At 45.7% G+C, this 9,922-nt stretch overlaps 47 pseudogenes; all 47 read left to right on the top strand.

Annotated features, from left to right (window-relative positions):
- Nucleotides 1-17: 17 nt before the first annotated feature.
- Nucleotides 18-136, top strand: LOC140105228 (5S ribosomal RNA; annotated as a pseudogene).
- Nucleotides 137-206: 70 nt separating this feature from the next.
- Nucleotides 207-325, top strand: LOC140112772 (5S ribosomal RNA; annotated as a pseudogene).
- Nucleotides 326-586: 261 nt separating this feature from the next.
- On the top strand, nt 587-705 carry LOC140113289 (5S ribosomal RNA; annotated as a pseudogene).
- Nucleotides 706-775: 70 nt separating this feature from the next.
- On the top strand, nt 776-894 carry LOC140109502 (5S ribosomal RNA; annotated as a pseudogene).
- A 70-nt stretch (nt 895-964) lies between these two features.
- On the top strand, nt 965-1,083 carry LOC140108557 (5S ribosomal RNA; annotated as a pseudogene).
- Nucleotides 1,084-1,153: 70 nt separating this feature from the next.
- On the top strand, nt 1,154-1,272 carry LOC140099322 (5S ribosomal RNA; annotated as a pseudogene).
- A 72-nt stretch (nt 1,273-1,344) lies between these two features.
- Nucleotides 1,345-1,463, top strand: LOC140113145 (5S ribosomal RNA; annotated as a pseudogene).
- Nucleotides 1,464-1,533: 70 nt separating this feature from the next.
- On the top strand, nt 1,534-1,652 carry LOC140106867 (5S ribosomal RNA; annotated as a pseudogene).
- Nucleotides 1,653-1,724: 72 nt separating this feature from the next.
- LOC140104890 (5S ribosomal RNA) lies at nt 1,725-1,843 on the top strand (annotated as a pseudogene).
- A 70-nt stretch (nt 1,844-1,913) lies between these two features.
- LOC140113288 (5S ribosomal RNA) lies at nt 1,914-2,032 on the top strand (annotated as a pseudogene).
- Nucleotides 2,033-2,102: 70 nt separating this feature from the next.
- Nucleotides 2,103-2,221, top strand: LOC140113416 (5S ribosomal RNA; annotated as a pseudogene).
- Nucleotides 2,222-2,293: 72 nt separating this feature from the next.
- On the top strand, nt 2,294-2,412 carry LOC140090922 (5S ribosomal RNA; annotated as a pseudogene).
- Nucleotides 2,413-2,482: 70 nt separating this feature from the next.
- LOC140099200 (5S ribosomal RNA) lies at nt 2,483-2,601 on the top strand (annotated as a pseudogene).
- Nucleotides 2,602-2,673: 72 nt separating this feature from the next.
- On the top strand, nt 2,674-2,792 carry LOC140106191 (5S ribosomal RNA; annotated as a pseudogene).
- Nucleotides 2,793-2,864: 72 nt separating this feature from the next.
- On the top strand, nt 2,865-2,983 carry LOC140104065 (5S ribosomal RNA; annotated as a pseudogene).
- Nucleotides 2,984-3,055: 72 nt separating this feature from the next.
- LOC140113263 (5S ribosomal RNA) lies at nt 3,056-3,174 on the top strand (annotated as a pseudogene).
- Nucleotides 3,175-3,244: 70 nt separating this feature from the next.
- LOC140104884 (5S ribosomal RNA) lies at nt 3,245-3,363 on the top strand (annotated as a pseudogene).
- Nucleotides 3,364-3,433: 70 nt separating this feature from the next.
- LOC140113469 (5S ribosomal RNA) lies at nt 3,434-3,552 on the top strand (annotated as a pseudogene).
- Nucleotides 3,553-3,815: 263 nt separating this feature from the next.
- On the top strand, nt 3,816-3,934 carry LOC140113301 (5S ribosomal RNA; annotated as a pseudogene).
- A 70-nt stretch (nt 3,935-4,004) lies between these two features.
- LOC140109490 (5S ribosomal RNA) lies at nt 4,005-4,123 on the top strand (annotated as a pseudogene).
- A 72-nt stretch (nt 4,124-4,195) lies between these two features.
- On the top strand, nt 4,196-4,314 carry LOC140105223 (5S ribosomal RNA; annotated as a pseudogene).
- A 70-nt stretch (nt 4,315-4,384) lies between these two features.
- On the top strand, nt 4,385-4,503 carry LOC140112771 (5S ribosomal RNA; annotated as a pseudogene).
- Nucleotides 4,504-4,764: 261 nt separating this feature from the next.
- LOC140113287 (5S ribosomal RNA) lies at nt 4,765-4,883 on the top strand (annotated as a pseudogene).
- Nucleotides 4,884-4,953: 70 nt separating this feature from the next.
- On the top strand, nt 4,954-5,072 carry LOC140113414 (5S ribosomal RNA; annotated as a pseudogene).
- Nucleotides 5,073-5,144: 72 nt separating this feature from the next.
- Nucleotides 5,145-5,263, top strand: LOC140090911 (5S ribosomal RNA; annotated as a pseudogene).
- Nucleotides 5,264-5,333: 70 nt separating this feature from the next.
- On the top strand, nt 5,334-5,452 carry LOC140090900 (5S ribosomal RNA; annotated as a pseudogene).
- Nucleotides 5,453-5,524: 72 nt separating this feature from the next.
- LOC140090889 (5S ribosomal RNA) lies at nt 5,525-5,643 on the top strand (annotated as a pseudogene).
- Nucleotides 5,644-5,715: 72 nt separating this feature from the next.
- Nucleotides 5,716-5,834, top strand: LOC140090878 (5S ribosomal RNA; annotated as a pseudogene).
- Nucleotides 5,835-5,904: 70 nt separating this feature from the next.
- On the top strand, nt 5,905-6,023 carry LOC140090867 (5S ribosomal RNA; annotated as a pseudogene).
- Nucleotides 6,024-6,093: 70 nt separating this feature from the next.
- Nucleotides 6,094-6,212, top strand: LOC140099178 (5S ribosomal RNA; annotated as a pseudogene).
- A 72-nt stretch (nt 6,213-6,284) lies between these two features.
- LOC140106187 (5S ribosomal RNA) lies at nt 6,285-6,403 on the top strand (annotated as a pseudogene).
- A 70-nt stretch (nt 6,404-6,473) lies between these two features.
- LOC140107442 (5S ribosomal RNA) lies at nt 6,474-6,592 on the top strand (annotated as a pseudogene).
- Nucleotides 6,593-6,664: 72 nt separating this feature from the next.
- LOC140099864 (5S ribosomal RNA) lies at nt 6,665-6,783 on the top strand (annotated as a pseudogene).
- Nucleotides 6,784-6,853: 70 nt separating this feature from the next.
- Nucleotides 6,854-6,972, top strand: LOC140098769 (5S ribosomal RNA; annotated as a pseudogene).
- Nucleotides 6,973-7,044: 72 nt separating this feature from the next.
- On the top strand, nt 7,045-7,163 carry LOC140104880 (5S ribosomal RNA; annotated as a pseudogene).
- A 70-nt stretch (nt 7,164-7,233) lies between these two features.
- Nucleotides 7,234-7,352, top strand: LOC140113285 (5S ribosomal RNA; annotated as a pseudogene).
- A 70-nt stretch (nt 7,353-7,422) lies between these two features.
- LOC140113413 (5S ribosomal RNA) lies at nt 7,423-7,541 on the top strand (annotated as a pseudogene).
- Nucleotides 7,542-7,613: 72 nt separating this feature from the next.
- Nucleotides 7,614-7,732, top strand: LOC140090856 (5S ribosomal RNA; annotated as a pseudogene).
- Nucleotides 7,733-7,802: 70 nt separating this feature from the next.
- Nucleotides 7,803-7,921, top strand: LOC140099079 (5S ribosomal RNA; annotated as a pseudogene).
- A 72-nt stretch (nt 7,922-7,993) lies between these two features.
- LOC140090834 (5S ribosomal RNA) lies at nt 7,994-8,112 on the top strand (annotated as a pseudogene).
- A 72-nt stretch (nt 8,113-8,184) lies between these two features.
- On the top strand, nt 8,185-8,303 carry LOC140104061 (5S ribosomal RNA; annotated as a pseudogene).
- Nucleotides 8,304-8,375: 72 nt separating this feature from the next.
- LOC140109689 (5S ribosomal RNA) lies at nt 8,376-8,494 on the top strand (annotated as a pseudogene).
- Nucleotides 8,495-8,564: 70 nt separating this feature from the next.
- On the top strand, nt 8,565-8,683 carry LOC140104878 (5S ribosomal RNA; annotated as a pseudogene).
- A 70-nt stretch (nt 8,684-8,753) lies between these two features.
- Nucleotides 8,754-8,872, top strand: LOC140113468 (5S ribosomal RNA; annotated as a pseudogene).
- Nucleotides 8,873-9,135: 263 nt separating this feature from the next.
- Nucleotides 9,136-9,254, top strand: LOC140113299 (5S ribosomal RNA; annotated as a pseudogene).
- Nucleotides 9,255-9,324: 70 nt separating this feature from the next.
- On the top strand, nt 9,325-9,443 carry LOC140109479 (5S ribosomal RNA; annotated as a pseudogene).
- A 263-nt stretch (nt 9,444-9,706) lies between these two features.
- Nucleotides 9,707-9,825, top strand: LOC140112770 (5S ribosomal RNA; annotated as a pseudogene).
- Nucleotides 9,826-9,922: the final 97 nt, after the last annotated feature.

Genomic DNA, 9,922 nt, shown 5'->3' with positions numbered 1-9,922 from the left:
CAAATTTAACAGCTGCTGTCAACGGCCGTTCTAAGCTGAATGTGCCTGCTCTCGTCAGATCGCAGCAGCAATGCAGCTTAAGGCTTGGCAAGTACCAGCATGGGAGACTGGCTGGGAATCCCAAGTTCTGTTGACCTTTTTGAACCTGAAAATTGTGTTAGTTTCTCTATGAGATAGTAAAAGAAGGTTCAAATTGAACAGCTGCTATCAACGGCCATTCTAAGCTGAATGTGCCTGCTCTCGTCAGATCGCAGCAGCAATGCAGCTTAAGGCTTGGCAAGTACCAGCATGGGAGACTGGCTGGGTATCCCAAGTTCCGTTGACCTTATTGAATCTGAAAATTGTGTTAGTTTCTCTGTCAAAGATGGTAAAAGAAGGTTCAAATTGAACAGCTGCTGTCAACGGCCATTCTAAGCTGAATGTGCCTGCTCTCGTCAGATCGCAGCAGCAATGCAGCTTAAGGCTTGGCAAGTACCAGCATGGGAGACTGGCTGGCAATCCCAAGTTCCGTTGAACTTTTTGAACCTGAAAATTGTGTTAGTTTCTCTATGAGATAGTAAAAGAAGGTTCAAATTGAACAGCTGCTGTCAATGGCCATTCTAAGCTGAATGTGCCTGCTCTCGTCAGATCGCAGCAGCAATGCAGCTTAAGGCTTGGCGAGTACCAGCATGGGAGACTGGCTGGCAATCCCAAGTTCCGTTGACCTTTTTGAACCTGAAAATTGTGTTAGTTTCTCTATGAGATAGTAAAAGAAGGTTCAAATTGAACAGCTGCTGTCAACTGCCATTCTAAGCTGAATGTGCCTGCTCTCGTCAGATCGCAGCAGCAATGCAGCTTAAGGCTTGGCAAGTACCAGCATGGGAGACTGGCTGGGAATCCCAAGTTCCGTTGACCTTTTTGAACCTGAAAATTGTGTTAGTTTCTCTATGAGATAGTAAAAGAAGGTTCAAATTGAACAGCTGCTGTCAACCGCCATTCTAAGCTGAATGTGCCTGCTCTCGTCAGATCGCAGCAGCAATGCAGCTTAAGGCTTGGCAAGTACCAGCATGGGAGACTGGCTGGGAATCCCAAGTTCCGTTGACCTTTTTGAACCTGAAAATTGTGTTAGTTTCTCTATGAGATAGTAAAAGAAGGTTCAAATTGAACAGCTCCTGTCAACGGCCATTCTAAGCTGAATGTGCCTGCTCTCATCAGATCGCAGCAGCAATGCAGCTTAAGGCTTGGCAAGTACCAGCATGGGAGACTGGCTGGGAATCCCAAGTTCCGTTGACCTTTTTGAACCTGAAAATTGTATTAGTTTCTCTGTCAAAGATGGTAAAAGAAGGTTCAAATTGAGCAGCTGCTGTCAACAGCCATTCTAAGCTCAATGTGCCTGCTCTCGTCAGATCGCAGCAGCAATGCAGCTTAAGGCTTGGCAAGTACCAGCATGGGAGACTGGCTGGGAATCCCAAGTTCCGTTGACCTTTTTGAACCTGAAAATTGTGTTAGTTTCTCTATGAGATAGTAAAAGAAGGTTCAAATTGAACAGCTGCTGTCAACGGCCATTCTAAGCTGAATGTGCCTGCTCTCATCAGATCGCAGAAGCAATGCAGCTTAAGGCTTGGCAAGTACCAGCATGGGAGACTGGCTGGGAATCCCAAGTTCCGTTGACCTTTTTGAATCTGAAAATTGTGTTAGTTTCTCTGTCAAAGATGGTAAAAGAAGGTTCAAATTGAACAGCTGCTGTCAACGGCCATTCTAAGCTGAATGTGCCTGCTCTCGTCAGATCGCAGCAGCAATGCAGCTTAAGGCTTGGCAAGTACCAGCATGGGAGACTGGCTGGGAATCCCAAGTTCCGTTGAACTTTTTGAACCTGAAAATTGTGTTAGTTTCTCTATGAGATAGTAAAAGAAGGTTCAAATTGAACAGCTGCTGTCAATGGCCATTCTAAGCTGAATGTGCCTGCTCTCGTCAGATCGCAGCAGCAATGCAGCTTAAGGCTTGGCGAGTACCAGCATGGGAGACTGGCTGGCAATCCCAAGTTCCGTTGACCTTTTTGAACCTGAAAATTGTGTTAGTTTCTCTATGAGATAGTAAAAGCAGGTTCAAATTGAACAGCTGCTGTCAACTGCCATTCTAAGCTGAATGTGCCTGCTCTCGTCAGATCGCAGCAGCAATGCAGCTTAAGGCTTGGCAAGTACCAGCATGGGAGACTGGCTGGAAATCCCAAGTTCCGTTGACCTTTTTGAACCTGAAAATTGTGTTAGTTTCCCTGTCAAAGATGGTAAAAGAAGGTTCAAATTTAACAGCTGCTGTCAACGGCCATTCTAAGCTGAATGTGCCTGCTCTCGTCAGATCGCAGCAGCAATGCAGCTTAAGGCTTGGCAAGTACCAGCATGGGAGACTGGCTGGGAATCCCAAGTTCCGTTGACCTTTTTGAACCTGAAAATTGTGTTAGTTTCTCTATGAGATAGTAAAAGAAGGTTCAAATTGAACAGCTTCTGTCAACGGCCATTCTAAGCTGAATGTGCCTGCTCTCATCAGATCGCAGCAGCAATGCAGCTTAAGGCTTGGCAAGTACCAGCATGGGAGACTGGCTGGGAATCCCAAGTTCCGTTGACCTTTTTGAACCTGAAAATTGTATTAGTTTCTCTGTCAAAGATGGTAAAAGAATGTTCAAATTGAGCAGCTGCTGTCAACGGCCATTCTAAGCTCAATGTGCCTGCTCTCGTCAGATCGCAGCAGCAATGCAGCTTAAGGCTTGGCAAGTACCAGCATGGGAGACTGGCTGGGAATCCCAAGTTCCGTTGACCTTTTTGAATCTGAAAATTGTGTTAGTTTCTCTGTCAAAGATGGTAAAAGAAGGTTCAAATTGAACAGCTGCTGTCAACGGCCATTCTAAGCTGAATGTGCCTGCTCTCATCAGATCGCAGCAGCAATGCAGCTTAAGGCTTGGCAAGTCCCAGCATGGGAGACTGGCTGGGAATCCCAAGTTCCGTTGACCTTTTTGAATCTGAAAATTGTGTTAGTTTCTCTGTCAAAGATGGTAAAAGAAGGTTCAAATTGAACAGCTGCTGTCAACGGCCATTCTAAGCTGAATGTGCCTGCTCTCGTCAGATCGCAGCAGAAATGCAGCTTAAGGCTTGGCAAGTACAAGCATGGGAGACTGGCTGGGAATCCCAAGTTCCGTTGAACTTTTTGAACCTGAAAATTGTGTTAGTTTCTCTATGAGATAGTAAAAGAAGGTTCAAATTGAACAGCTGCTGTCAACGGCCATTCTAAGCTGAATGTGCCTGCTCTCGTCAGATCGCAGCAGCAATGCAGCTTAAGGCTTGGCAAGTACCAGCATGGGAGACTGGCTGGGAATCCCAAGTTCCGTTGAACTTTTTGAACCTGAAAATTGTGTTAGTTTCTCTATGAGATAGTAAAAGAAGGTTCAAATTGAACGGCTGCTGTCAACGGCCATTCTAAGCTGAATGTGCCTGCTCTCATCAGATCGCAGCAGCAATGCAGCTTAAGGCTTGGCAAGTACCAGCATGGGAGACTGGCTGGGAATCCCAAGTTCTGTTGACCTCTTTGAACCTGAAAATTGTGTTAGTTTCTCTGTCAAAGATGGTAAAAGAATGTTCAAATTGAATAGCTGCTGTCAACGGCCATTCTAAGCTGAATGTGCCTGCTCTCGTCAGATCGCAGCAGCAATGCTGCTTAAGGCTTGGCAAGTCCCAGCATGGGAGACTGGCTGGGAATCCCAAGTTCCATTGACCTTTTTGAACCTGAAAATTGTGTTAGTTTCTCTGTCAAAGATGGTAAAAGAAGGTTCAAATTGAACAGCTGCTGTCAACGGCCATTCTAAGCTGAATGTGCCTGCTCTCGTCAGATCGCAGCAGCAATGCAGCTTAAGGCTTTGCAAGTACCAGCATGGGAGACTGGCTGGGAATCCCAAGTTCCGTTGAACTTTTTGAACCTGAAAATTGTGTTAGTTTCTCTATGAGATAGTAAAAGAAGGTTCAAATTGAACAGCTGCTGTCAACGGCCATTCTAAGCTGAATGTGCCTGCTCTCGTCAGATCGCAGCAGCAATGCAGCTTAAGGCTTGGCAAGTAGCAGCATGGGAGACTGGCTGGAAATCCCAAGTTCCGTTGACCTTTTTGAACCTGAAAATTGTGTTAGTTTCCCTGTCAAAGATGGTAAAAGAAGGTTCAAATTTAACAGCTGCTGTCAACGGCCGTTCTAAGCTGAATGTGCCTGCTCTCGTCAGATCGCAGCAGCAATGCAGCTTAAGGCTTGGCAAGTACCAGCATGGGAGACTGGCTGGGAATCCCAAGTTCTGTTGACCTTTTTGAACCTGAAAATTGTGTTAGTTTCTCTATGAGATAGTAAAAGAAGGTTCAAATTGAACAGCTGCTATCAACGGCCATTCTAAGCTGAATGTGCCTGCTCTCGTCAGATCGCAGCAGCAATGCAGCTTAAGGCTTGGCAAGTACCAGCATGGGAGACTGGCTGGGTATCCCAAGTTCCGTTGACCTTATTGAATCTGAAAATTGTGTTAGTTTCTCTGTCAAAGATGGTAAAAGAAGGTTCAAATTGAACAGCTGCTGTCAACGGCCATTCTAAGCTGAATGTGCCTGCTCTCGTCAGATCGCAGCAGCAATGCAGCTTAAGGCTTGGCAAGTACCAGCATGGGAGACTGGCTGGCAATCCCAAGTTCCGTTGAACTTTTTGAACCTGAAAATTGTGTTAGTTTCTCTATGAGATAGTAAAAGAAGGTTCAAATTGAACAGCTGCTGTCAATGGCCATTCTAAGCTGAATGTGCCTGCTCTCGTCAGATCGCAGCAGCAATGCAGCTTAAGGCTTGGCGAGTACCAGCATGGGAGACTGGCTGGCAATCCCAAGTTCCGTTGACCTTTTTGAACCTGAAAATTGTGTTAGTTTCTCTATGAGATAGTAAAAGAAGGTTCAAATTGAACAGCTGCTGTCAACTGCCATTCTAAGCTGAATGTGCCTGCTCTCGTCAGATCGCAGCAGCAATGCAGCTTAAGGCTTGGCAAGTACCAGCATGGGAGACTGGCTGGAAATCCCAAGTTCCGTTGACCTTTTTGAACCTGAAAATTGTGTTAGTTTCCCTGTCAAAGATGGTAAAAGAAGGTTCAAATTTAACAGCTGCTGTCAACGGCCATTCTAAGCTGAATGTGCCTGCTCTCGTCAGATCGCAGCAGCAATGCAGCTTAAGGCTTGGCAAGTACCAGCATGGGAGACTGGCTGGGAATCCCAAGTTCCGTTGACCATTTTGAACCTGAAAATTGTGTTAGTTTCTCTATGAGATAGTAAAAGAAGGTTCAAATTGAACACCTGCTGTCAACGGCCATTCTAAGCTGAATGTGCCTGCTCTCGTCAGATCGCAGCAGCAATGCAGCTTAAGGCTTGGCAAGTACCAGCATGGGAGACTGGCTGGGAATCCCAAGTTCCGTTGACCTTTTTGAATCTGAAAATTGTGTTAGTTTCTCTGTCAAAGATGGTAAAAGAAGGTTCAAATTGAACAGCTGCTGTCAACGGCCATTCTAAGCTGAATGTGCCTGCTCTCGTCAGATCGCAGCAGCAATGCAGCTTAAGGCTTGGCAAGTACCAGCATGGGAGACTGGCTGGGAATCCCAAGTTCCGTTGACCTTTTTGAATCTGAAAATTGTGTTAGTTTCTCTGTCAAAGATGGTAAAAGAAGGTTCAAATTGAACAGCTGCTGTCAACGGCCATTCTAAGCTGAATGTGCCTGCTCTCGTCAGATCGCAGCAGCAATGCAGCTTAAGGCTTGGCAAGTACCAGCATGGGAGACTGGCTGGGAATCCCAAGTTCCGTTGACCTTTTTGAACCTGAAAATTGTGTTAGTTTCTCTATGAGATAGTAAAAGAAGGTTCAAATTGAACAGCTGCTGTCAACGGCCATTCTAAGCTGAATGTGCCTGCTCTCGTCAGATCGCAGCAGCAATGCAGCTTAAGGCTTGGCAAGTACCAGCATGGGAGACTGGCTGGGAATCCCAAGTTCCGTTGACCTTTTTGAACCTGAAAATTGTGTTAGTTTCTCTATGAGATAGTAAAAGAAGGTTCAAATTGAACAGCTCCTGTCAACGGCCATTCTAAACTGAATGTGCCTGCTCTCATCAGATCGCAGCAGCAATGCAGCTTAAGGCTTGGCAAGTACCAGCATGGGAGACTGGCTGGGAATCCCAAGTTCCGTTGACCTTTTTGAACCTGAAAATTGTATTAGTTTCTCTGTCAAAGATGGTAAAAGAAGGTTCAAATTGAGCAGCTGCTGTCAACGGCCATTCTAAGCTCAATGTGCCTGCTCTCGTCAGATCGCAGCAGCAATGCAGCTTAAGGCTTGGCAAGTACCAGCATGGGAGACTGGCTGGGAATCCCAAGTTCCGTTGACCTTTTTGAACCTGAAAATTGTGTTAGTTTCTCTATGAGATAGTAAAAGAAGGTTCAAATTGAACAGCTGCTGTCAACGGCCATTCTAAGCTGAATGTGCCTGCTCTCGTCAGATCGCAGCAGCAATGCAGCTTAAGGCTTGGCAAGTACCAGCATGGGAGACTGGCTGGGAATCTTAAGTTCCGTTGACCTTTTTGAACCTGAAAATTGTGTTAGTTTCTCTGTCAAAGATGGTAAAAGAAGGTTCAAATTGAACAGCTGCTGTCAACGGCCATTCTAAGCTGAATGTGCCTGCTCTCGTCAGATCGCAGCAGAAATGCAGCTTAAGGCTTGGCAAGTACCAGCATGGGAGACTGGCTGGGAATCCCAAGTTCCGTTGACCTTTTTGAACCTGAAAATTGTGTTAGTTTCTCTATGAGATAGTAAAAGAAGGCTCAAATTGAACAGCTGCTGTCAACGGCCATTCTAAGCTGAATGTGCCTGCTCTCATCAGATCGCAGAAGCAATGCAGCTTAAGGCTTGGCAAGTACCAGCATGGGAGACTGGCTGGGAATCCCAAGTTCCGTTGACCTTTTTGAATCTGAAAATTGTGTTAGTTTCTCTGTCAAAGATGGTAAAAGAAGGTTCAAATTGAACAGCTGCTGTCAACGGCCATTCTAAGCTGAATGTGCCTGCTCTCGTCAGATCGCAGCAGCAATGCAGCTTAAGGCTTGGCAAGTACCAGCATGGGAGACTGGCTGGGAATCCCAAGTTCCGTTGAACTTTTTGAACCTGAAAATTGTGTTAGTTTCTCTATGAGATAGTAAAAGAAGGTTCAAATTGAACAGCTGCTGTCAATGGCCATTCTAAGCTGAATGTGCCTGCTCTCGTCAGATCGCAGCAGCAATGCAGCTTAAGGCTTGGCGAGTACCAGCATGGGAGACTGGCTGGCAATCCCAAGTTCCGTTGACCTTTTTGAACCTGAAAATTGTGTTAGTTTCTCTATGAGATAGTAAAAGCAGGTTCAAATTGAACAGCTGCTGTCAACTGCCATTCTAAGCTGAATGTGCCTGCTCTCGTCAGATCGCAGCAGCAATGCAGCTTAAGGCTTGGCAAGTACCAGCATGGGAGACTGGCTGGAAATCCCAAGTTCCGTTGACCTTTTTGAACCTGAAAATTGTGTTAGTTTCCCTGTCAAAGATGGTAAAAGAAGGTTCAAATTTAACAGCTGCTGTCAACGGCCATTCTAAGCTGAATGTGCCTGCTCTCGTCAGATCGCAGCAGCAATGCAGCTTAAGGCTTGGCAAGTACCAGCATGGGAGACTGGCTGGGAATCCCAAGTTCCGTTGACCTTTTTGAACCTGAAAATTGTGTTAGTTTCTCTATGAGATAGTAAAAGAAGGTTCAAATTGAACAGCTCCTGTCAACGGCCATTCTAAGCTGAATGTGCCTGCTCTCATCAGATCGCAGCAGCAATGCAGCTTAAGGCTTGGCAAGTACCAGCATGGGAGACTGGCTGGGAATCCCAAGTTCCGTTGACCTTTTTGAACCTGAAAATTGTATTAGTTTCTCTGTCAAAGATGGTAAAAGAATGTTCAAATTGAGCAGCTGCTGTCAACGGCCATTCTAAGCTGAATGTGCCTGCTCTCGTCAGATCGCAGCAGCAATGCAGCTTAAGGCTTGGCAAGTACCAGCATGGGAGACTGGCTGGGAATCCCAAGTTCCGTTGACCTTTTTGAATCTGAAAATTGTGTTAGTTTCTCTGTCAAAGATGGTAAAAGAAGGTTCAAATTGAACAGCTGCTGTCAACGGCCATTCTAAGCTGAATGTGCCTGCTCTCATCAGATCGCAGCAGCAATGCAGCTTAAGGCTTGGCAAGTCCCAGCATGGGAGACTGGCTGGGAATCCCAAGTTCCGTTGACCTTTTTGAATCTGAAAATTGTGTTAGTTTCTCTGTCAAAGATGGTAAAAGAAGGTTCAAATTGAACAGCTGCTGTCAACGGCCATTCTAAGCTGAATGTGCCTGCTCTCGTCAGATCGCAGCAGAAATGCAGCTTAAGGCTTGGCAAGTACAAGCATGGGAGACTGGCTGGGAATCCCAAGTTCCGTTGACCTTTTTGAACCTGAAAATTGTGTTAGTTTCTCTATGAGATAGTAAAAGAAGGTTCAAATTGAACAGCTGCTGTCAACGGCCATTCTAAGCTGAATGTGCCTGCTCTCGTCAGATCGCAGCAGCAATGCAGCTTAAGGCTTGGCAAGTACCAGCATGGGAGACTGGCTGGGAATCCCAAGTTCCGTTGAACTTTTTGAACCTGAAAATTGTGTTAGTTTCTCTATGAGATAGTAAAAGAAGGTTCAAATTGAACGGCTGCTGTCAACGGCCATTCTAAGCTGAATGTGCCTGCTCTCATCAGATCGCAGCAGCAATGCAGCTTAAGGCTTGGCAAGTACCAGCATGGGAGACTGGCTGGGAATCCCAAGTTCTGTTGACCTCTTTGAACCTGAAAATTGTGTTAGTTTCTCTGTCAAAGATGGTAAAAGAATGTTCAAATTGAATAGCTGCTGTCAACGGCCATTCTAAGCTGAATGTGCCTGCTCTCGTCAGATCGCAGCAGCAATGCTGCTTAAGGCTTGGCAAGTCCCAGCATGGGAGACTGGCTGGGAATCCCAAGTTCCATTGACCTTTTTGAACCTGAAAATTGTGTTAGTTTCTCTGTCAAAGATGGTAAAAGAAGGTTCAAATTGAACAGCTGCTGTCAACGGCCATTCTAAGCTGAATGTGCCTGCTCTCGTCAGATCGCAGCAGCAATGCAGCTTAAGGCTTTGCAAGTACCAGCATGGGAGACTGGCTGGGAATCCCAAGTTCCGTTGAACTTTTTGAACCTGAAAATTGTGTTAGTTTCTCTATGAGATAGTAAAAGAAGGTTCAAATTGAACAGCTGCTGTCAACGGCCATTCTAAGCTGAATGTGCCTGCTCTCGTCAGATCGCAGCAGCAATGCAGCTTAAGGCTTGGCAAGTAGCAGCATGGGAGACTGGCTGGAAATCCCAAGTTCCGTTGACCTTTTTGAACCTGAAAATTGTGTTAGTTTCCCTGTCAAAGATGGTAAAAGAAGGTTCAAATTTAACAGCTGCTGTCAACCGCCGTTCTAAGCTGAATGTGCCTGCTCTCGTCAGATCGCAGCAGCAATGCAGCTTAAGGCTTGGCAAGTACCAGCATGGGAGACTGGCTGGGTATCCCAAGTTCCGTTGACCTTATTGAATCTGAAAATTGTGTTAGTTTCTCTGTCAAAGATGGTAAAAGAAGGTTCAAATTGAACAGCTGCTATCAACGGCCATTCTAAGCTGAATGTGCCTGCTCTCGTCAGATCGCAGCAGCAATGCAGCTTAAGGCTTGGCAAGTACCAGCATGGGAGACTGGCTGGGTATCCCAAGTTCCGTTGACCTTATTGAATCTGAAAATTGTGTTAGTTTCTCTGTCAAAGATGGTAAAAGAAGGTTCAAATTGAACAGCTGCTGTCAACGGCCATTCTAAGCTGAATG

Source organism: Engystomops pustulosus, chromosome 1 (genome assembly GCF_040894005.1).
Source record: "Engystomops pustulosus chromosome 1, aEngPut4.maternal, whole genome shotgun sequence".
Taxonomy (NCBI): Eukaryota; Metazoa; Chordata; class Amphibia; order Anura; family Leptodactylidae; genus Engystomops; species Engystomops pustulosus.
Note: the sequence above shows the minus strand (reverse complement) of the source record. Positions and strands in the feature narration are given on the sequence as shown.